The 24,348-nt window shown below is 30.3% G+C and overlaps 1 protein-coding gene and 1 long non-coding RNA gene across 5 annotated transcripts in view; one reads left to right on the forward strand and one right to left on the reverse strand.

The window, feature by feature from the left end:
* The window catches only part of LOC129965845 (ETS-like protein pointed), a 212,512-nt gene that overhangs the window by 123,344 nt on the left and 64,820 nt on the right, over positions 1-24,348 (reverse strand). The window lies entirely within an intron of this gene.
* Positions 1-24,348, forward strand: part of LOC129965846 (uncharacterized) — a 42,350-nt gene that overhangs the window by 12,805 nt on the left and 5,197 nt on the right. The window contains exon 3 of one of the 2 annotated variants that reach the window (XR_008784244.1): positions 14,879-14,893. The exons of the other annotated variant lie outside the window; for it this stretch is intronic. This is a non-coding gene — a long non-coding RNA (uncharacterized LOC129965846). Of the gene's footprint in view, positions 1-14,878; positions 14,894-24,348 lie in introns of those variants that run through there. 2 annotated transcript variants of the gene reach the window in all.

A 24,348-nucleotide genomic window follows, 5' to 3' on the forward strand; every position in this document is an offset into this window, starting at 1 on the left:
CAATTTTCAAGTAAAGTAGAAATACAAGGATTCCATCTGAAAGGTAAACGCGGGTATTTAAAAAAATATACGAATTTATATTAAAATTTTTTCTCAAACTTTAAAATATTAGAAAGTAAGTCGACATAAACGAAATGAGTAAATAGTATTGATTATTTTTATATATTTTAAAACTACTTACGTTCTACTTAAATAGTTTTTCCAGTCTCTAAACAAAATTAATGTATATTGTTGATATATTTTCACATTTATTTGGCAACTATAACCAGAATAGATGCTTTCTTTTTTCATAATATTATAAAAACAGAAATTAATATATTTGAATTTTTCTACGTTATTATTTATTAATTCAATTCATGCAATATTATTTATATATTTATCATTTCAGCTATGAAAAAAAATACTGCTAATAAATAATCAAAATTCTCTAGGACTTTCTGGCGAAATTTATTGATCTAAATATTATAATGTCTATAAAGTGTTAAAATTTCTTAAGGTATTTAAAGAAACAAAAGCACTGCATTTATTTTTATTGCTCGAGTTGTATTTTTCTAGCGATTAAACACTGTGAAGAAATGAATTTTCATAAGTTTTTTTTTCTTTCAAAAATATCATTGTACAGCAATGTTTAGTAACAGAATTTCTAATCGTTATAAAACCACTTTTTTCATGAATATATTTCGCTTTTAAACCAAGTTAATTTAATCTCAGAACAATTAGAAAATTGATATTCTTGCATAGACATTCAGAAATTGTCAGTACTACCAACATTTTTCTATTAATAAATCTTATCATTACCATTTAAATCTATTAAAAATCAAACGCAATTTCACTTACAATTTCTAAGCTAAATGCAAGGAAAAATTAAAGCAGAAAAGGAAGTACTCCATCTGAATTTTCACTCTCATTAGATGTTATTTTGAACAAAGTTGTGAATATTTTCTATGACGTATTGTGCTTCCTTTTACTATAGATTTGAATGCATGTATACAGATCGAGAAAATACACTTTCTCTTCCCATCTTTTTAAATTGAAGTTCGAGTCTTTCTCAAAAAGAAAAAAAATTGCGTGCGCGCGCATGCGCGTGTGTGTGTGTGTGTGTGAGGAACTTGCGGGAGGGAGGGTATAACAATTGCAGTTTTGTTTGCAGAATCTTATCTTCAAAGAAGGTAGTGAATTCAAAACATGATCTTTTTGAGAATCCACCATGTATATGAAATCAAAGGATATTGAGTACGGTAAGACGGTTAAATTTCCTTGTGTTTTCCAAAGGCGTTCTTAAGTATGATACACGAGTATCAAAAATAGTCCTCTGCCATCTTTGTCATGTAATATAGTTTACAAGACAAAGGCAACCACCCCTAATGGCATTCTAGAATGGCACACTACTCCGATAAATTAATACAATCGAAGTAATAATTCATTTCTGATTTTTAATCCTATGTTAAATTAAAAAAAATAGTCCTTCCATCTTTGTTAAGATAAATGTCTTCAACCCTTATAGTCCTACCCCTTCCCCAAAACTGTTATGTCTTGGTGAAAAGAATTCTCAGGTTTTTTTAATTAATAAGTTTGCATGAATATTAAGCATGAAGGGAGTTCAAATTGACTTTTTTTTAGAATAGGAAAAAAAATATTTTAAAAGCAAGCAAAATTATATATATTAAAAAAAATGCTCAAATATTTCTATTAATAAGTTTTGAGAAAGCATCGATATTATTGTGTCATTGTTAGTTTTAAAGGTCTTGCAATTTTACTATTAAGCTCATTATTTGAACAACTTTAATATGAGAAACTATGTTGAAACAACTGAAATTGAATTGTGGTAACATGAATGGCAGCACATTTTTAGAAGAATCTGTATAAAACAGATTATATTGTCTCATTTCCTTCAACGCATACGTCAAAATATGAATACCTGAAGAATGAAAAATCAAAATATCAAATTTAAGAAAAGTTAGTTACCTAAAAAGAAAAAAAAATCAAATTGATCCTGCACATGGATGTTTAGTGTGTTACTCTGCAAATAATAATATAGGTATTAAAGTTAATTATAATAAAGTCATTCCGGCGCATGCATTAATTCCTCGAGGAAGAAGTTTGATCTGCCATTAGGCAGATAGATACAACTACCATTGGACCATTGTTATGTCCTCTAAGGAAGCGAGAACCTACTTACTTAACCAAAGATTTTTCATCCTTATATTTAAGGCGTCTTCTGGACAAATAGAATTAACAAAAAAATATTATCCATAACAAAAATCGAATTGCAATTCAACAGTATGTTTTAACTTAAGCCAGAAAACGCATTACATGGCACTAGTGTACAAAAGTTACGAAATATTAGTTTTTGGCGAGAATGTAACATTTTTACTGAATCCGTCGTGTCATCTTTGGCGAGTTTTTTGGCGATTAATCCCTGGCTTGCGGTTAATAGTATCTGAGAATCGAATTTTATTTTAGATATGCTTTCCTGAACGGATTAAAATTAAAATTTGACACAGAACCGCACTTATAGTCATAAAATCAAATACCAAATTTGATATATTTGTCATTACTTTTTTTAATTATAGCATTTACTTGTTTTTGAAAGTACAGACCGACAGATGGTCAACCCCTTGTTGGATTTGGTTCGAAATTTGATGGGTGTCCACACTATATATGTGAAATTTGTGCGCTGAATTTGATCCATCTAGCTCTTTTCGTTTTATAATTATCAGGTCAGCTTGTATTCGAAAAGACGGGAAGACGGACTTCCTCTGAACAGATTTTATTCAAAATTTGAAAGAAATCTGCAAATTTGGTGTGAAGACCATATAGCAAATTTCAATCGTACAGCTCAAAGCGTTTTTAAGATTTCTTCACAGAAAGATGAAATATGCAGGAATTTATGAGTGCTTTTATGAAGGTAGACGTGGAGAGGGTGTCAATGCTTTGTTGACACTTATTGTTCGAAGTAAGAAAAAAAAGTAATAGTGTTTGAATTCAAAATTATTATTTCCATTTTATATCAGTTATCTTCCTAGTAAAATTAAACAATTGTCTTGAACAATGTGTTTTGGGAATTCACTTCTAAGCTTGGCTGTTTCAAATATAATTAATTGGCTTTGTGCAACAAGACTAATTCAAATGCTGCTGGAGTAGTCTCTCCAAAACTTTCTCGCATACTCTCTAATAAACTTGTCATGACGAAGAACGTCTTACATGGCAGTGGCGTACAACCGTTACGAAATATTAACTTTTGTCGTAAATTCAGCTTTCTTACTGAATCTTGGCAAGTTATTTGGCGATCTATCTAGCTCTCATAGTTTCGCAATTATAGTGTTAACTTATATTCGAACGATCGGACAGATGGACTTTATTTGAACAGATTTTTAATTGAAATTTGAAAGAAATCTGCAAATTTGGTGTGAAGGCCATATACCAAATTTCAACCGCCTAGCTCAAAGTGTTTTTGAGTTGTTTTCTTCACAGACAGACAGATATTTTCTAAAAATGCATTTTTCGAACTCGGGGAGATCTAAAAGGTGGAGATTCGTCAAAATCTCAATTTCGATTTTTTTTTTTTTTTTTTTTTTTGTCGATTACTGTACTTTCACTATATTACGTATACGAGAAAGTAAAATAGAAGGTAAAAAAACGTCTTAAACATTTAAGCATTCTATTTTATTTTTACTGCATAAAAAAAAATCAATTATATCGATTCCATCATTCATTTACCCGAAGTTCAGACAGAATCCGAACCACTCATCTCCACCTCGAAGTGGATCAGTAGTGCGCGAGAGTGAATTCATGAATGGAGGCGACGTGGTCCGTTGCCTCTCGTAGTAGTATAAATTTTCTTACTCTTCCATTCACAAGACATGAAAACCGCAGCACTTTAATGATCTGAAGAAAGACAACCGGAAATGAGGAGCATCAAAATTAGTCGAAAGAAAGTGGCCTTCGGTTCGGTGACCTTTGCTCAGGCGCTCCTCTCTGAGTATTGAGTGGCTCTAACCAACGTCGTCCGTTTTCGAGTGTTTTCTTTTGCAGCGGGTGTCGTTTTACAGGAGGTTGTCCGTGATATCATAAATGTTTTGAGAACAAGTCAATCAAATGCGAAATCTAAATTGCACTTTTTTTTTAAATGACATGTGGGAAAGTTAAACACGAAGAATGATAATTTAAAAGAAAAGTTATGTAAAAAAAATTAAGTAACTGATCTTTAAATCCGATCATTTAGGAGTTATAGAATATGTGTGTAATAATTAGTTATACATTTAATATATAATTCTTTTACTGCATTTTTTTTAAATTTACATTCGTCAGTTTATCATCCAAAGACAATATATCTGTATTACAGAAAATGAATTAAGCATTTCAGAGTCATTTTTAAATCTAGTTGTGTTTAGCAGCAATAGGCAAATATTGCTAAATAGGATCGCTTGAGTACATCTTCCATCAAGATTTCCCTTAATTTACTTTCAAAACACACACACACACACACACACACACACACACACACACACACACACACACAAAAAAAAAAAAAAAAAAAAATTATAATTTCTTATCAATCTATCTGCTTTTGAAATTGCAATCGTTTAAGACAATGCAACTAATACATCAGAATGTTTCAAAATTCTAAAATTAAAAGTTTGGTTTCTCCCGCTGCTTTTTTAATTACCTGTCTTATTTTCAAACACACTGGTGACGATATATTGCAAAAAAAAAAAAAAAAAAAAATGTGATCCTAATTTACATAAACTATTATATTAAATGGTATATAAATGTCTCCCATCAGTAAAGTATTCAATAATTTGCTCATTTTAAATGTGAGCCACTAACTAATTTCAAAATTGTTAGAGATAAGCATATATTTCCACTTGAAAAACTGATTTCGACAACGTAAAGGATTATATTTTATGTTATTTGAACCAAACATTCTGATAAAAATTATGAAATCTGAATTTTTATACTATCCTCCAATCTCATCGGTCTTATTCAAGAGTCTATTATTGAAGCACTAGCTTTTTAAACGAAACAAAAAAAAGTGCTACCAAAACTGATTGAGTCATTACGAAATTTTCAATTTCATCATTTTAAACCACTGAAATGGTCCGATGTTGTCTAAAATATTGTGATATTGTAACTTTCATAATTGTATCAGTCTGAGACGCAAAAATTTGGATCTTTTATTTAAAATCTTTTGTATGTCAAGAATATTTTAATAAATATGACCAAGAAGGACCAATGACTGTACAAAAATTTAAAGATCATAAGTTTTAGCTGTATGTTTATTAATTTATACAGCATAAAATATAACCCTTTTGCATTATTTAGAACATTTTTCCCACTGGAATTTTATGCTTTCCTCAAACTGTTTAGAAACTATCTATTGAACAATGTTTTGTGCCGACCTCTGCATATATATTATTTTTAAAAAAATCAGTATAATTTGAGTTGGATTATTAAGATTAATTATCCGATAATCCAATAATCTCGATTTAATTATTCGAATGACTACTTTGCTTTCAATATTTTACATCTATATCACACTCTGAATCAAGATATAATATCTTTATCTAAATAAGATTTTTGATAAAATGTTAACTGAAATTGAGAACTACGGCAATTTTTATATTATACTGAATTTCACTTTCGCATTCTTTTCAGGTTTTATAAAGTAATGATGAAAATAAGTATTATCAGTCACAGAATACCGAAAAATGAAAATCACTGTTTCAATCACAGAAAATCAAAAGGGCAGAAAATCCTCTTTTTCCAACTGTGTGAAAATGAAAGCAATTTCTAGGTAGTATTACCAAATGAGATGAAGTTAAAATCATAATATCAAGGATCTTCTGCTTTCAATCAAATCTTCAGTTAAGCGTCCATATATAATACATAGCATTATTCTTAAGGATAATGATATGCCCCGAATGAAAAAAATATAGAGAGAGAGACAGACATTCTAACTGTAAACCTAAAAAAGATTATTAAGAATTCATTTTTTTAAAGTTAAAGCATACTTTCAGGGGTTTTAATTCTTTTTTCAATTAACTGCTCTAAATGACCCTGTTTGAAAATATTTATCTGACTTCGCAGTGCGAAGAAGGTCTGTTTAAAAGAAATTATATTTCATAGAGTTCAAAAGTATTCCGCCTGAAATAAATATTATTCAAATTTGTTTTTAAACAGCTTGTTCTTTTAACCCTTTCTAGGGTCGTGGGAAATATGCTTCCCACCAAATTTATCAATCTTTGTATGAAATTATGTAGTTTGGCATAAGTTTCGACAATTTTTTTTAGTAAAACAGAAACTAAGATACTTCAGTTCTTTATCTCACACAAAATGATGTGTCTTGATTTGTACTTATTAATTAACCAAATTAATTAATCAAATTAAATTTATCTAATAAGCTAAATGAATCCCTTTTTTATTCTAATTTCAAGTCTAAAAATATTTTAACATAATATGACTAGAACAAAATGGCCCTTTAAAGGGTTAACCGATTTTATTATTGTCCAACTATCTAGAACCATCTAATCTAATATGCTAACTGGAATATAACCTAGAGGGGCGTTTGGTGTATGGTGTCGAAAGATTCACTATATTAACTTTATTTTAATTTTGTAATTACAAGTTTAAATATGATAAAATAAAAATACGATTAGTGAATACAAATGAACAGTTATCGATCATTTATCTGTATATAAGTTCAAAAATATTTATATTCAGAAAGTATATATATTTTTCATATTTGTAATATGACTTTTAAAATGAAAAATTTATACAATGAGAAGTGACAGAAGTTGCTCGTAAAAATCTTTTGAAAAAAACGTTTTTTTTGAAAAGTTATAAGGCATTGATCAAATAGCTGACAAATTTTTTTCTGTTTCATTATTTTTGGTAAACCATACAGACTTCGGTCTGTATTTTCGATAGACCATTAAGCCCTGAAATTCGTAGTTACGGTTCTGATGAAACATCACATTGTTCTAGTTCAATTCGTTTAAGTTTGGGTGTTTGAATGTTGCTGAAAATTTGGATGTTCAATTTCGCTTAATTGCTTAGCACTCCTTTCTAATGACGACAATACCTCAATGCTAGGACGTTTGACCGTGATTTAAGTTTAAAAAAGAATAATTCGTCACAAGAGATCATAGGGTATTTCATATTAGAGAACAATACGAGTTGACAAAAAAATAAAGTTGAACGTTTCTTCAACACCACTTTGAAATTTAAAATAAAATGCAATAAATAAGTTTCAAAATCCGTCACATTTGATAAAAGTCTACCAAACTCTGAATCATAAAAAGAGAGATTTGAAATGTAAAAACATTGTTAATATAAAGACGGACAAGAAAATTAATAAAATTAATTAAGAAATCTTGCTCTTAATATATGACACTCAAGTACAGATATTCTTTGACGCATTTTTGCTTATTTCATGGAAATCCACGCATTTTGCTGATATTCTTCCGCAGAATAAGTCTAAAACATTCAACGTAAAATAAACACAGAACAACAAGATGTTTGTATTAAATGTGTTAATATAATGGGTTTAAGTAAATTTTCATATTTAGCATTACGAACTCAAAGGAAAATCTAATTTTAAAGAAATGAGATTATTGACAGCAAAGTAAAACACATAAAAGTAAAAATATTTGTCATTTGTTCAGTTTACTCATAAAAGATAGCAGTCAATAGCAATACCATCTTCTAAAGTAATGATTTCTTTACAAAAGGCCATTATTAGAATAATACATTAATTTGATAACATTCTACCACAACAGATTTGTGTTAAGATGTAATATAATATGAACCGTTGAATCAAGTATGAACACGTAACTTCCACACAACATGGCAATTCCATGACATAATTTCTAAGAAATTTAAAAACTGGAAAAAGTCCTTGTATAACATATTTCTCTTCAATGCTTACTAAAAAGGAGTAGGGAAAAAATATATTTGATGATTCAGAAGTCCATGAATAACTCAATAATTCAGAAGGTTAAAAGATACTGAGAAAGAACCAGACTAACTGAATAGATGAAACTATATATCAGTAAATAAACGCTTCAAAATTTGTAATTCTCTTAAAAACATACAAGAAGTACATCTATATCAGCTGTAATAAAAGCAATTGGAAGTTCCATTTCAGCTCTTTTTAAAATTTAAGAACTTTTCATAATAAAATTTTGATTCTCTAAAAAAGAGAGATGAAAATAGAAAAGGGAAAAAAGGAAAAAAAGACCTAATATCATTGCGTTGTTTTGGGTTTTTATCTGGCAATTTAGCGACAGAGTGTGGCAACACTCTCTAAGAAGCAGTCCATTCTCACAGGGTACCGCCTACCGCTTCCATTGGACCGACCGTCTCTACCCACGCTGATGGAAATACGATCTCATGAATGGATGGAAGCTGGATTTCAAACAGCTGGTGACCTTCACTCGCCATCTTGTTTTTATTTCTCTTTTTTTCGTTTTATTGTCTTTCTCCTATCCTTTCTTTCCCTACGTCTAAAACTCTTTTAATTTTGTTTCTTGCCTATTTATTTTTCTTTTATGCCGTCGGTATAAGCGCCTTTGATGGAAAAACTCTCGTTTAGTCGTTAGATAACATTGTTGTTATTATGTATCAGGAAGAACAAACACTTTTTCGAGAAAATGATAACGGATTGTGGCCGCGTTTTTTTTATGCGCACTGAATTTATCACACGTTCACATTAGAAAAAAGATCAGATTCATTTACATAAGAAAAGGGGAATTTCTTGGGAAATTTTCTTAATGAAAAGTCCTGTACTGCTATATTAAAAGAGCTATGAAACATTTTAGTTCTTTTTTAGAACACTTTTTTTTTTGAACTGCCATCGGTAGTTAAAAGAATAGTAAAATGAAGCAAACAATGTTAATAAGTTTATCAAGAAATATTATCAATTCATGAAATTTATTTTTCCATCAAACAACATGTGGTTTGTACAAGGGAAAATGATACAGTAAAGCCTCTTGCGCGCACAACACGATTTAAAACTTTTACAACAAATTTCAGATATTCTTTTTCTCTTCCGAGTTAAGTTATTACAAGGGTACAGCTTATTATTGAGACAGCGAATATCTGCAGAATGACTTTTCCGATATTTCATATCTGCAAATATTAATTTTAAATTTGCATGCACCCATATACATTTATATAACTAACGATAAGAAAAAAAATTAAAAGATTCTAGTCGCTTCCAAAATTAGTCATCTGAAACTCATTTTAATTCATAGCATTCATTCAATTTTAATTCATTTAACTCATTTTAATTCATGAAAACATTTTAATTCAAATTAATTTTAATTCATTCATTCAGAATTTCAAATATGTCGGGGTTTTTTTTTAAAAAAAATTAGTTTAATACTGTTTAAAAGCTGGTATAGTATCGGCAAATTGTGACATACATGGTTCGAAAATCGTTCGAAATGTTCTACAAGGTAGATTGCTAGCCCAAAAGCAACCAAATTTGGCACGCAGTTATTTCTTGAGTAGCAGACTCTCACTAAAAAAACTTCCAAAATTTTGATTAGATTTTCTGACTAACAAACCATCGCTATTATAATGTTTCTGTTTAACAATTTCGAAGCATATTAGTGAAAAATCATTCAAAAAATAAATTTTTCAATAAAACAAATTTTATTTGTATGCCCTTTTTTTTTTAATATTTTAGTAAAAAATTTTATTTAAATTATATTTTACAGTTATTCTCATAATTATTTTAGAAACTGAGTTTCAACATATGTGCCTTGCGACGGTATTAAAGTACAGTTTTATTTGTACATTATACATTTGTATTATTATACATTTTCATGGTACAATGCTTCAGAAAGAGGTTTGAATCTCACTTAAATTTTATTGCTCGTTATGAAAGGTCTTATTATCTTTTTTTAAAAAAAAACCATTAATTTAACATAACTTAAAAAAAAACCTTAATTAAGTTCCGTTCAAAATTCTTATTGATCGACGTGTCAAATCAGATTAAAAAAAAACTTTATGAATTTTCAATTGCAGTTTATGTGAATTGAATATCTCAAAATTTCTTATTTGAAAGGTTCTACAGAAGCACAATTAATAAGCGAATGTTTTCCTCGTCATTTCGCGATATGCGAAATGTTCTGCTCCAAAGGATTCAGACTTTTGCGGTATCGTCAAAGAATAAATACAGCTGGGCACATATAAAGAAAAGTTCTACCAAGAATCGCAAGACATGAGAAGAAAACATGAAATTCCGTGAATGAATAAGGCTGGCGAATATTTATTCAGAGTAGTCTGATGTTTAATTTAATAAATACAACAAACAGAGAATCGCAGCAATCGGAAAAGTTGATTTTCAAAATCGCAAATTGTTTTGGAAGAAAAGGGTCATTATTTCGCATAAAAATTCAAAGCTAAAATTTTCCTTCCATTTTTTTTTTTCCCAAAAAATGTTCCCATGGGCCAAAATAACGAAGAGGAAATTTTAAAATAATGCTTAAATCAACAATAAGATCATTGTTTGTTTTTCAGAAAAGGCCTGCATATAACCATTCCGTTTCTCTAATTTAATGAAATATTCGGTGGAAATTGTCAAAACAGGCATCTCTTACTCTCCCTTCTTTAATGGATAAAATGCAGACGATTGACAAAATTCCAAATAAATCTATAGCCGGATCTCATCAGTTCAAGAGACACGGAGTGAAAATTAATCTAACAATGGTTCTCAATAGGCACAGAAATTTTATTCCGAAGCCGAATTGTATCGAATTTATTTTCAGTTTTTATTCCGCAGCAGTACAATTTTTTTTGTTTTTTAGTCTGTCGCGAAAATAATCTTCTGAATGGTTATAGAATCCAAAGAAGTGAAAATATTTAGGAAATGATTAAAAAAAAAAATCAACGTTAACAGTCCGTAAACAGATGATAATGGTGTAGGGAGTAAAATCTGATCTTAAATTAAAGTAACCAACTGCAATAGCGCAGGTAAAACTCTGAAATAAGAAAAATAAAAATGGGCTAACTTTCTAATATAAAATTTCAGTCTATAAAAGAGGGGAGGGTTGTAAAGAAATAATGGAATCCGAACAATTATTGCTTAACCATCTGTTCATTAAAGTGAGTTGATCATGGATGAAATGTAATATTTTATTGTACATTTTAAGAATATGCCGCCGAATGAATTTTTGCGCTCTGTTATTTTTTTTATATTTCGGAAGTGGATATAGAATAAATAACTTTTACATTAAAAATGTATGTTATTTTCGTAATGTGAACGCTAATAAATTAGCATTCATTCTTTGATTACGAACAAGGTTTCAGCATTTAATTTCTATTTAATTCACACTTCACTATTTCTATTTAATCCACACTAGGATACAATGACATCTCACCCTATGTTTTATGATCTACCTTTTTAGAAGTTTTTAGAAAAATATAAATGAATTAATTATTTGTGAAATGTCAATTTCTTTCCTAATTATCTTCCTGATTTTCCTTGCTACGAAGTGTTCATTATTAATTTTGCGTTTGTTACTCACGCACAAAAATCATGAGCGAAAAGAATCGCAGTCCGTACTGTTCCAGAACTGAATACATACTACTTTCTGAATTTTTCTTAACTTGGAATATTCTAAAAAAAATTGCCATTTCCAAACCTGAGCTCATATGAGCTCTACTGCATTACTAAAAGTTTTTTTTTCTTTGCAAAGAATAGTAAACTCTACGATATGAAACTGATCACTATGTTTTAACGATTTGCTTTTAGAAAAATATAAATTAGTTAATATCTGAGAAATGCCAGGTACTTTACTGATTATTTTCCTGATTTTACAAGTTATGAAGTTTCAATTATTGGATTTGGAAAAAATTATTCGCGAAGCAGTTCGTCTGTTCCAGAACAGATTACATACTATTTCTGAATTTTTCTTAACTTGGAATATTCTTTAAAAAAAATGCCATTTCAAAGCCTCAGCTCATATGAACTTTACTGTATTACTAAAGTTTTTTTTTTTTTTTTTTTAATTCCTTGCAAGAATAGTAAACTCTACGACTGATTTTTTTCCCGTCCACATTGATATAGCTTGATTAGGCTTTGTAGGAATAATGAAAAATGAAAAATAATACAACCGGATAGTTGAGCTAGAACAACTTTATTATGAATATTATCAATCCGTGCACCGCAATTGTTTATGTTAGCCTTGAAACTCATAACTGAGTAACGCCGGTTAATCGGAATCCCTCTCTTCCGGCCAAGAACTGCTCCTGCCGTTTTTCCTGAAGGACGACCTTATTACCCAATCACTAATGAGAAATGTAGACTGTTTTATGCCTCCTGACCTGTCGAGAAAGGGTGAGCAACACCAGCAACAGGTGGGGGACTCCTGAGTGACAGGATCTTCACTTGGCCACTTGAGCACAAAAGGGCGAGCGATGTGTGACCCCTTTCCAGGCAGAGCGAATCGGCCGCAATCACCACCACTTCATTCGATGACAATTAAGAAGGGCAAATAACGCGTGCATCGATGATGCATGAGGAGATAGAATCAGAAAGTTAGGGCCTTTTGATCGAGTAAATTACAGTTGCTAATCCGAGGACTAATGCAGACGTGAGTTGAGTGTAAGGTTGAGGCAGGTCGTGTCCCGGAGGGCAGTTTAATGTCAGTGGGTGCAAGGTGAGGGTCTCTATCCTTCTTGGACCTGCATCAGTGCCTGGAATAAGCATATGAAAGGACATAAAGGTCATGCTATATGCCGGATAGAGAAGCATTATAAAACTATCGAAAAAAATAGGGATTATTAATGACGCTTGGAAGAAACAGTGCGTAGTAATTTTAAATAGCACGCAATTTAATCATTCACATGTCGAAAATGTAGGCATAATTAAGTGAATTTTGTTGATAAGAACTGTGAGCCACTGCACCACTTCGGTTCTTTAAAACGTTAATTTTTTTATCATAATTAATACGCGTACTGGATTAATTTTTACAACAATTGCAAATGGAAATAACTGAAGGTTAGTAGAAAATCATCGCATGTTTTTTTTTTCTCTCACAGATAAGGAGATAATTTCATTTACATTTTGATGGATCAGTATTGTACTTCGACATCATCATTTCAAGCGTTTAAAAAAGATGACATTAAATAGTTTATGTGTATTTCTTGAGGGCTAAGAAGAACTCGATCTTGATTAAGATTCAAAAATTTGTCATCTTTAACAACAGATAACATTTAAAAAAAATTTAATTCAATAATTTTTATTAGAGTGCAATTTCATGATTTGCAGCATAAAAATTTCACTAATTAAGTATTTAAAAAAAAAGAAATCTTTAGAGATTGATTCCCACAATCCCAAAGATACACTGAGTGGTCAAATTATTGTTGTCTTACTCTCAATACAACTTCTCTTAATGTCGCATGGACTCTTGGCATGGACTCTATGAGATGTTGGTAGATAATATGAGGAATCTGAGACCCTATTCGATGAACTGTATTTTCCAATTCCTTAAGATTTCATGGTACTGGATCCATCTGCTTGTTGGACCGTTCGATCTCATTCCACAGATATTTAACTGGATTGAGATTAAGGCAGGCCAATTAAACCAAGTAAAATCACCATCAAGCTTTTTGAACAATCTGCGGAAAACTTAAACATTATGATAGGGAGCATTATCTTTCTGAAAGTATCCGTCCTTGGCAGGGTTCAATAATATAACAGGATGTACCAGATCTGAGATAGCACTTGAATACCCTTGCTGATTCAAATGCTATTCCACAGTAATCAGATCCATACAGTGCCAAGGAACATCCCCAAACCATAATACTGCCTCCACCAGTTTGAAGTGTTGAGGCAGTGCAATTGAGTTTGTACATTGCCATCTACATGGTGTAATTGAAAACATGATTCAATGGGCCACATGGCCCTTTTCCATGTGGTCCATTGAATTTCCATCTCAAGGATTGGACTAAAGGTTCCATCCTTTAGTCCAATCCTTGTGCTCAGAGAACTTGTTCAAGTGTCGTCCTTGTTCAAGGTTTTCGAACAGGATATCGATTCCCATAGTCTATGCAGTATAGTCATAGCGGCGAACAGCAGTTCGCGAATGCTCCTTGAATAAGTTTTCCCACAACTTGAGTTACAGTTGGTTTTTTGTTGGACTGGGCAACTCTGGCAAATCTCCTTTCAAATCAAACATTCAGAAACCTGTGACGATCACAAGTCTAACTTTGAGACCCCGCTTTCTGCTTAGCAGTTTATTCGCTGTAAACATTAATAACTGATTATTGTGCTGATATTGGTTCTGACGCTTTCAAACTCAGTTAAATCACTTTGTAATCCATTTCTTCGTAAGCAACATAGTGCAATTGATGCTTCACTTGTTTTGCATTCTCTCTTCTTAGCCACTTTACCTTAGGCAGCTATAATGTGAAATTAAGACTGATCTGCATATTCAAGTGATCATAACAATATGACCACTCAATGTAATTTATTCAGACATTATATCAAATTACAAAAATCAGATTGAATTTTCACTCCAAAATAAATTGTTAACTTTTTGCTGTTAACCAAACAAAATTGGGTAAATTGTCAAAAAAGAATGCAAATGAATTCGATGACAAACGTATTGTTACAAACAACACGATTCATGCTCCTATAATACCCCTCCTTTGCGATGAATTTATGAAATATATAAAGAATTGAAATTATGAAATTTTTCCTTTAGGAGAAAGATGCCTAATGTGATATATGCTAGGAAATAATATTGGGATGATGGTGTGGTACCAATTTCATTGCATCAGGCACAGGTTGATACTGATACTCGAACATGCCTTTATGTTTTTTGTACCTGATACAGCCAATAATCAATTTTTTTCATTTCAGAATGAAACCAGATACTCCATAGGTATCATTTCTCTCACATTTGCTTCGAAATTCAGGATGGGTTGATGTCCAGTTGTGTAGAACAGGAACAGATCGATATTTGATACACCCGACACCCGACCCCTTTGCTATTAATAGTTATTAAAATATTATATGTCAATAGATATTAACTTGGAAAACTCATTCTCCTGAATTGCTCTTTACTTATAATTGTGATTGTTAGTTTTAATTTTGTACTTTGCTTTTTAAAACATAATTAAATGGCAAACTTTTATAAAACTTAAAATACTGACAACCAGAATTTAATTTTTTATTTCGTCATACGTTTCTTAACAAAATATTAAATTTTTTGTTTTAAAACTATAAATATTTTCTCTATATTCTATTTTTTAAACCGTTATAGTCTTAATTTTTTCGGTTTCTCACGAAAATGGAGGGCGGTGGAAGGTAGTGGACCCGCGATGACATATCTAGGGGTCATGAGCTTTCATAAGAAACAAAAATTAATAAAATCGGTTCAGTGAGTTTGGCTTGCGAATTCTATCGCAAGAGTTCCCTGTAGAGAATGCATTATGAAATTTTGTTTCTATCGTCTTCCCTCAAAAACCGATGGAGCTGGAGAGTAGGCAATCCTTGATGACAAATCTAAAATTCGTGATTTTGATATGAAACCAAAATTATCAAAATCGGTTCGGCGATTTAGGATTCTGAATTCTGTCTCAAAATTTCTTCGTAGTCAATGCATTTTGAAGTTTTGTTTTTTCAATTTCTGTCGAAAATGGGGGGTGGGGGCGGTGAAAAACTGATGTCATATAAAAACTATAATCTTTCAAATGAAACACAAATTAGTAAAATCGGTTTAGTGATTGGGGCTTATCAACTGACTCATGGGTTTTCCCTTTTATTTTAAATATACAGATTGCAAGAAAAGATTAAGAAATGGATTTGAAAAACTTTTATTCCAAATATTGGTAAGAAATAATATATATAGATAGTTAAAAACGTACCAATGTATATAATATCGCCGAGGTGTAACTGTGGATTAGGACTGAGAGAAAATACAACGATTCGATATTTTGCTTCATGTTCATACAAGTATCACTTTGATATTTTGTATCAGGTTGATACAATTATTTTGATACTTTTTATCAGATTGATATACTATCACCCAACCGTAGCCGAGATTGGTAACAGATACAAACGTGAACACGATTCCAATTTGGGATGTCACTTCTTTGGAAAAAGTACAAGTCTTGGCTTTGACAGTGATTGATTGATTGGTGAAAAGATGGCAGGAGAGGCTTTGCTGATATATTTGGTATAAGAGAAAGCAGAGATTCTTCAATGGTATGTGCACCATTACATGGGGTAAAGGACAGTTTCAGTTAAGGATGAATATATAATTTTTAAAAACATCATGCATTGTTTGTTGCGTTGCCAAAACAAAATGGCAAACTAGACTATCAACCTAATTCTTCGTACCAAACTGATAATATCAACCGATTATAGATGAATGAGTTCCAGGAGATTACCAGTCGAGTTCAAAATCTGATATCGAGTATTTGATACTTTTAATATATATTGGGTAGTATGTATTTAGTATTTATTAGGTAGAATGTATGTATTTAGTAGTATGCATTTCTTAACATTTAGTTTTGTGTACTTGATACAAAGTATCAGGTTGATACAATATTATCCAGCCCTACTAAGTAAGCAAAGCTTGAAAGACAGCTCGATTTTTTTTCCGCCCCCCGACATTATTAGTAGCTTAGCAGATGTAAATGGCATCCAAATCCAAGTATGGTATTTTCCCTTCCTCATTACATTTTGTATTTAAGAGTAAAATTAATTCTTTTATCTCCAAGGCACTTCCTAAGAATAGCAACCGGGAAGTCCATACTGTCTTTGCCACCTCAAAGATGCGATTGTAACAGCAGTTTTAAGTCGGTTGGCATGCCTAACTTAAATTGCCATGTATCTATCAGGTTCTATTGTACTTCTGTGTTGTTATGACACTTTCTTATAACACTATTACAGGGCTCAGGAATTTAGCAGCTTTGAGTTCAGTCACCTAGCCCAAACCTCAGATCATCGGCGGGATTTTCACGTATCTATGACATAACATGAATTGATATTAGTCCATTTATCAATTTGTTTCTTTGACATATTACTGAAGACCATAATTATTTCATTATTCTGACGTAGTTATTGTCTTTGGAAATGCAATGTAGAATATAATGATTTTAAAAAATATAATGATTTAGAATAATAAATGATTGTAGAATATAATGATTTAGAATAATAAATGATTGTAGAATATAATGATTTAGAATAATAAATGATTGTAGAATATAATGATTTAGAATAATAAATGATTGTAGAATATAATGATTTAGAATAATAAATGATTGTAGAATATAATGATTTAGAATAATAAATGATTGTAGAATATAATGATTTTAAAATCCAAAACTTTTCTTTCTACGATAATAATGATAGAATAATCAGAATGATGAACTCGCAACACCTTTGAAGAAAAGTTACTTCTGAACACAAATTATCTTTGAATTTCATAAATTGCAATATGAGCTAACAATTAAGATTAGAAATCTTAAATCGTTAGCACTGAAAAAGAAAGAGCAATTTCAACCAACAATTTTGGAATCCTCCTCCTCTATTAATTAGAACATAACAAACAAGGAGTATCAAAGCTTTCAAATCACTGGTCTTTAAAAAAAAGCATTTGCATGCTTGCATTGGGGTGTTTTTGCAGCCATGATTTTATGAGAATTACAAACTCTTTTCTTTGTTATGGTAATCCGGATCCTAGTTCGGTATAACTGATGTATATTCTAATTTTTTTTACGAACAAAAGAGACACAACCTCTTTTTAACGCGCCTCTTTATTTCTTCACGGACTTATAGCTAATGAAAGAACAATGCTACAAAATAAAGTGTAAAGCAATAGAAAAAAAAAATAACAAAAGAAAAGCTGAAGCTTTCTATGGTGATTTTATCAGAAGCGGTATACTTTCTCTCTGTCCTCAAACGCAAAGCCTTTACCTTTCAGTGTTTCTTATATTAAAAAAATAATAAAAATTTCATATCTTGTACAGAGCATGAATGAGAATATTTTCAAGCAATTATTCAAACATTTAACTATAAAAAAATCCATACTCTAAGCAAACACATAATTAACTATATCTAAAATTAACTATAATTCCCTAGATTCAGGTATGATTTATATTCTACATATTCAAATGCATTAATGTGTGGATCTCTCTGATCCATTTTCTGATCAACCTGGATGGATGGTTATATTTTGACTGTTAAAATTACCTCAGTTGTCACAACATATGGTCAGAAAAAAAAAAGCCTACATTAAAATTTTTTTTTTCATAGAATGTGACTGACTACTGTATAATCGATTTATGGATTATCTCACAGACAAGATTGCCTCTCTAATCCATTTACTGATCAACCTGGATGGATGGTTATATTTTGACTGTAAAAATTACCTCAGTTGTCACAATATATAGTCAGAAAAAAAAAAAAAAAGGCTACATTAAAAATGTTTCTCATAGAAGGCGACTGACAACTGTATAATCGATTTATGGATTATCTCACAGATAAGATTGCTCTTAATATTAATCCATCGAAATCAAAAATTCCTAAACATTAAGTGAAAATACGGATGAAAAATCGTAATGGCAAAGACTTTTCTTTCAGATGTAAAGGCATAAGAAATCTTTGTAAATTTTTTCAATAAAATAAGGGTTAGGGGCGAAAATTCTATGATGATGTACAGCTGAAATACTTTCGGCGCTTGCTTCAGTTAGTCCGAATAACTAACACTTTCGGAAGATATTTCTTGACGTACAATATCAAACTTAATTGCATATTATAATTAGCTCTTGGTTAGGATAGCATCTATAATGATGGTGTAATATTATGAATGCATTTATTACTCTTCTGCTAAACATATACATAAGCGTTATAGAGTTCTGTACGAATGTCTCTATATTACTCATTTATAGGCTACTGAATGCATGAATTTATTGGATAATGAATAAATTGGCTTGAAAGAAAGTCTATTGAACTTCAATCCAGGACGATAGAGGAAAAAATACTAACATAAAAATAAAAATTATCAGGTTATGAATTTATTAGTAACAAAAAATGAATCCGAGACATGCCTGCATTCTCCTCACCAAAATTGCGACACCGGAAAACCACGTAACGGTTGTCTTTGGACGTCATTTCCTATGAAAATATGAATAATCAAACCTGTACAGAATTCCTGAAATCTGATCATTATCACTTGTTTTTCGAAATTCGCATCTTTACAAGGAAGTGCAAATTTCGAATCAGTGACCTGATGTTATGCTGCCTAACCTCTGGACGATTTCATTGGATTTTAATGACAATAATATATATCATTATGTGAATTTTAAGACAATTAAAGGAGGAAAATCCGAGTCATAGATTTTAAAAAATTACAATTGTCTCCACTCTTTCTGCAAATAATCATCATAATTCGAAACAAAAATACAATAAATTTAGTAAATGAGAAACAGCGTAAATAATATTGATGCAACATTTAATCATAATTTTACATTCTTTTTTCTTTTTTAGTCTAAGTTTTTTTTAATTAAACTTTCGATTATCATTGGGGTATGAATACCAAAATATACTAAACAATTCAATAAAAAGAAGAGTTTTATAAGTGCACACACAAGGCAAATAAAAGAGGAAAATCTTAATCATAGACAGTAAAGAATTTTGTCTCCACTTTTTCTGCAAATAGTCACCATCATTTGAAACAAAAATATAATAAATTAAAAATAGCATAAATAAAATTTATGTTATATTTAGATATAATTTTACATTCTTTTTATTCTTATAAATTTTTTTTAATTCATTAAACTTTCGATTATCGTGGCGATATTAATCCCAAAATGTCGTTAAAAATTTCAAGCACAAATAAAAACAAGAGCTTTATAAACTCACACAAAAAACGCAATTAAAAGAAGAATATCTTAATCATAGGTAATAAAAAATTGCAATAATTTTAGTTCCACTTTTTCTGCAAATAATAATTATTATTTGAAACAAAACCATAATAAATGGAAAATAGCATAAATAAAATTGATTTTACATTTACGACATATTTTTACTTTCTTTTTTCTTTATTATTCTTAAAAATTTTTTAATTAATTACATTTTTGACTATCACGGGGTATTAATCTCAAAATATTGTTAAAAATTTCAAATACAAATAAAAAAAAATTTATAAACGCACAAGCACACAAAATTATCTATTTAAAAATAAAGTAAACCAACAAATACTTGAGTTCAGAAATCTATTGCTAATCAAGCAATAATCATATACATGTAACCCTAATATAAATAAATATTGTTTAAAAGCATTTTCATGTTGATTTGTATCCTTTGTTAAATCGCTTTAATCTCATGATCTTGGATGCAAACTCGGAAGGCCCCAAGTTCAAAATCTTAATCCACTCAAGAATCCGGCGGCCATGTGAGTTTGTCATTAAAGTTTCATGATATCATGCCGAGTTTCAGAGATCTTCTCTTTTGTATTATCGGAATTAGTATCGGCTTAAATATCTGCATCATTACCTGATCTTGTTTCAGAATTACGAAGTCTCTTACCAAATAGCCGCCCAGATGTTTATAAAATTCTCGTTAAAAATAACACGTTTTGAGGATTATTTCTGGTTACAGAATTATCAAATTCCTTGGATAATCAGGAATTTACAACAATGGCTCTTGAATGAGAATCTGATATTTATAATTTTAATAGTTATTTCTCATTTAATACCTCTGTATTAGTTGATAAGTTTCCAAAAAAAATTTTTTTAATGTTGAGGAACGAGACTCTTTATAAGTTCATTATGAGGTAGATGAAAATAAAAAACAAGTTTCAGAAACAGTTATTTAATTATTTTTTAATTTCCACATTTCATAAGACAAACGTACACGGAAATACCGAACACTCACTTAGTATACAATCTAATAATGACTCTCCAAGAAGGATCATGGGAAATATACCTATATATTAATAAGGTAACGCCATCTATTGTATCAAAAAAGTAAGTAGCAGAGTTATATAACCGCTCAGAAATAATTAAAAACATGACATTCTGAAATATGAATGTTTGTTCATAAAGCGAATTGCATTTTGTTTATTCGAAAACTAAATTAAATTAATATTCAAATGCAGAGCTTGATAATCACAACTTTTAATGGTCAATATTATTGACAAGAGAGGGTTCTTCATTTACGACAGTTAAGATTCTGCGAAAGTGGGATGATTTATTTATTTCCTTCGTGTGTTTGCTCACGATTGGAGGACAGCACTGTTGTTTACTTGCTTTATCTTTGAATTATGGGACCTAAAGATTTACACACGAAAACAGAGAAAAATATTAAATTTGACATTGACGTAAGTCAGCTGGAAAAGACTCGTAAATTAATTGAATGCTATTGATTTTTTTTCTAGAGTTTCAACACAGCACATAAATGTTATTGCATTGAAATAAAAATGCAGTTATACTGCAAAACTTTTCATGTTTACATCGTTTTTCATTCGATACTTTTTCAATAAAGTTCAAACATGTTAAGCCGGAATTTCGCAATACTTTATCCTGAATGGCAAACATAATAATTTAATTCAACTTAGACATTTCATGAATCACTTTAGTGGCGGTAATATAAATTTTCCCAGTAGTTCAATATGTTCTCACGCGATTTATGTTATGGCGCAGATTTCCTCCTAAGCAATTTTTTTCCTTATTTTCAAGAAATAATCATCCTCACAGAACAAAATAAAAAATTTTGTAAGCATCACAGCAGATTTTAAATCCATCACTTTTTAAAGGGTAAAAAATTTCAGGTATGTATAGCTATGATATTTGTAAATGCGGTAAACAGCTGATTTAATTTATCCTAAATATCTACCTTTAAATAATTGTTTGCTTTTAGGTTTTATTCTTTTTTTATTTCATTACAAACCAAGTTATGAGTAATAAAAAAGAAGAATGAATAGTATATCTCTTTATGGATATTTACGCCAATGCCGATTACCTATCAATACCGATTCGGACTTAGTTTCTATTTATTTTATTCATATGTACACTTCATTCAAACAGTATTCATATGTACACTCGTACTCATATGTACACTATAATCTCCACAAAAGCCACGAGTGCAAAGAATTTGATGGAGCTTACTATGAAAACTAGTTTCTATACATAAGTTTTTAAACTTTTATAATCTTGCAGATAAAATTATTAGAAGCCGATAGCATTGAAAGTAGGGATTGCAATACCGGACCAAAATTTCAATACCGGTATTCGGTATTTTTTAGATCTTAATACCGGGATACCGGTTTTAATACCGGTATTAGAAAAATTTAGAAAAAGAAAGAAAACACAGTTGTTTATTTGTTTTATTTGCCAGTTTTAATAGAGAGTGTAAATATCACAAAAATAATTTGTAACCTATGAATTATAACAGTATATAAAGAATCACAAAAAAGTAAAGGAACATCTTATTTATTTAAATCACAAAAAAGTGTAAATATCACTATTCAGTCTGTGGTACTATTACAAATTTTTGAAAAGTGATCTTAAAAAACATAATGCATCAATTGTACTGTCCTAAAGCCTGGAACGTAATTTTGTGCAAAAATTACCAGCTATCGAAAACACTCTTTCGGCATCATCCTAGTTGGTGGTACTGTTAGCAATGCGCGATATACTTTTTCCAAGAATTTACCTCTAAATCCCTCATTAACAAATAAATCGATTTCTCTTTGGATAGTTTTGGATATAGCTGATTTCTGTATTGTATTTTGGTTTGTTGAATTTTTTTTTTTATTTATCGCTAATTCTAATTTTTGTTTAAGAGACAATTCCTTTCACAATCGACATTAATGTCATCATAATCTGCGATAATTGTACCGAATTCTTCTGAATGTGGATAGGTTTGTTGGTAAAAAATTTTAAGAAAATTTTCTATAAACTTGAACAGATTTGAATTGGTTAGTCTCTTTTCTACTTTTTCATTTTCATATTTAAAAGCATTATAATTATGTTAATACTGTAAGACATTTTCTATTTCGGTATGCCTTTCTTCTGTGCGATTTTTCAATTCAATATATAGTTCTTCAGATAGTGATGCGTACTGTTCTTTCAGTGACTGCAATATGAAGTTTATTGTTGCATTAGCTGTTAATAAATTAGAATTTCTGCGACATAATGCCTCAACAGCCAGTTTTGTTGGAAGTAAAGCTGATACAGTTCTGGATATTAAGTCAAATTCACTATCTGAAAAATTAATTTGCCGGTTTAAGTCGATTATTGCTTTTTGGATTGGATTTCTCACTTTCAAAAATCGTTCTATCATTAGGAGTAAACTGTTCCAACGTGTTTTAGAATCTAATATTAACAAATATTCTGTTTTATTTTCAGTTAGTATATATTTTAGTAATATGTTATTTTTTATAGGAAAACGTTTAAATGTCTTAATAATTTTTCTAACTTTATAAATTAAAGGAAGCAATTCTTTATGGGTTAATATTTCATCCTCTTTAGCAATATCTTCTTCAACAATTACATTGTCATTATCTTCATTGTCATTATCACTCTCACTCTTACTCTCTTCAAAGTTGGAACCCGAAGTTTCTATATCCACAGTATTTGGATTCTTCTGTTCTTTATTTTTCTGGTATAATACATCTATAACTCCTAATTGAATTCCATGAGCATAGCACAATTGCTGATTTGCAGCAATCAACTTTCCAACTTTTTTCATAACTGTTGTTCCATCAGTCATTATGGATACAATATCAGTCATAATATACAATCCATGTTTTCCTAATTTAGATTTAAGCAATTAATTAAACCATTAATTAGCTAATTAATTTCGCCCGTTAGGGAGACATAAAAACAAAAACGTATACTATTTTGCTATGTTCGCGATCCCTGAACATATAGTGGAGACAATTTTAAATATTTCTAGTAAATACCGAAAAACCGGTATTTAAACTTGTGAATACCGGTATTACAAAATTGTACAAATGGCTCAAAATACCGGTATTCGGTATCCCGGTATACCGGTATTGCAATCCCTAATTGAAAGACCTTTGCATTTAAAGGCTATGAAAAGCAGCTAATTTCAGAAAGAGGGAGGGGGGTGGCGAGATCGAAGGGAGTTTTGTGTAAATGTTACAGAATTAAATATTCTCAATTGAAATACATAATAAAACATTCACATTTATCCAAAATTAACTTCTTCCGTCGAATGTTAGTAATTCTGCTTTTATATGTTTTCCGACACTAATTTCGAAAGGGAAAATTTTTTTTAAAAAATCAGTAAAGACAGTTTTATTTTTATTTTTGGAATTTATGTGAGGTCACAATTACCTGAAGATCCGTATACTG

The sequence above is a fragment of the Argiope bruennichi genome, chromosome 4 (assembly GCF_947563725.1).
Source record: "Argiope bruennichi chromosome 4, qqArgBrue1.1, whole genome shotgun sequence".
NCBI classification, from domain to species: Eukaryota; Metazoa; Arthropoda; class Arachnida; order Araneae; family Araneidae; genus Argiope; species Argiope bruennichi.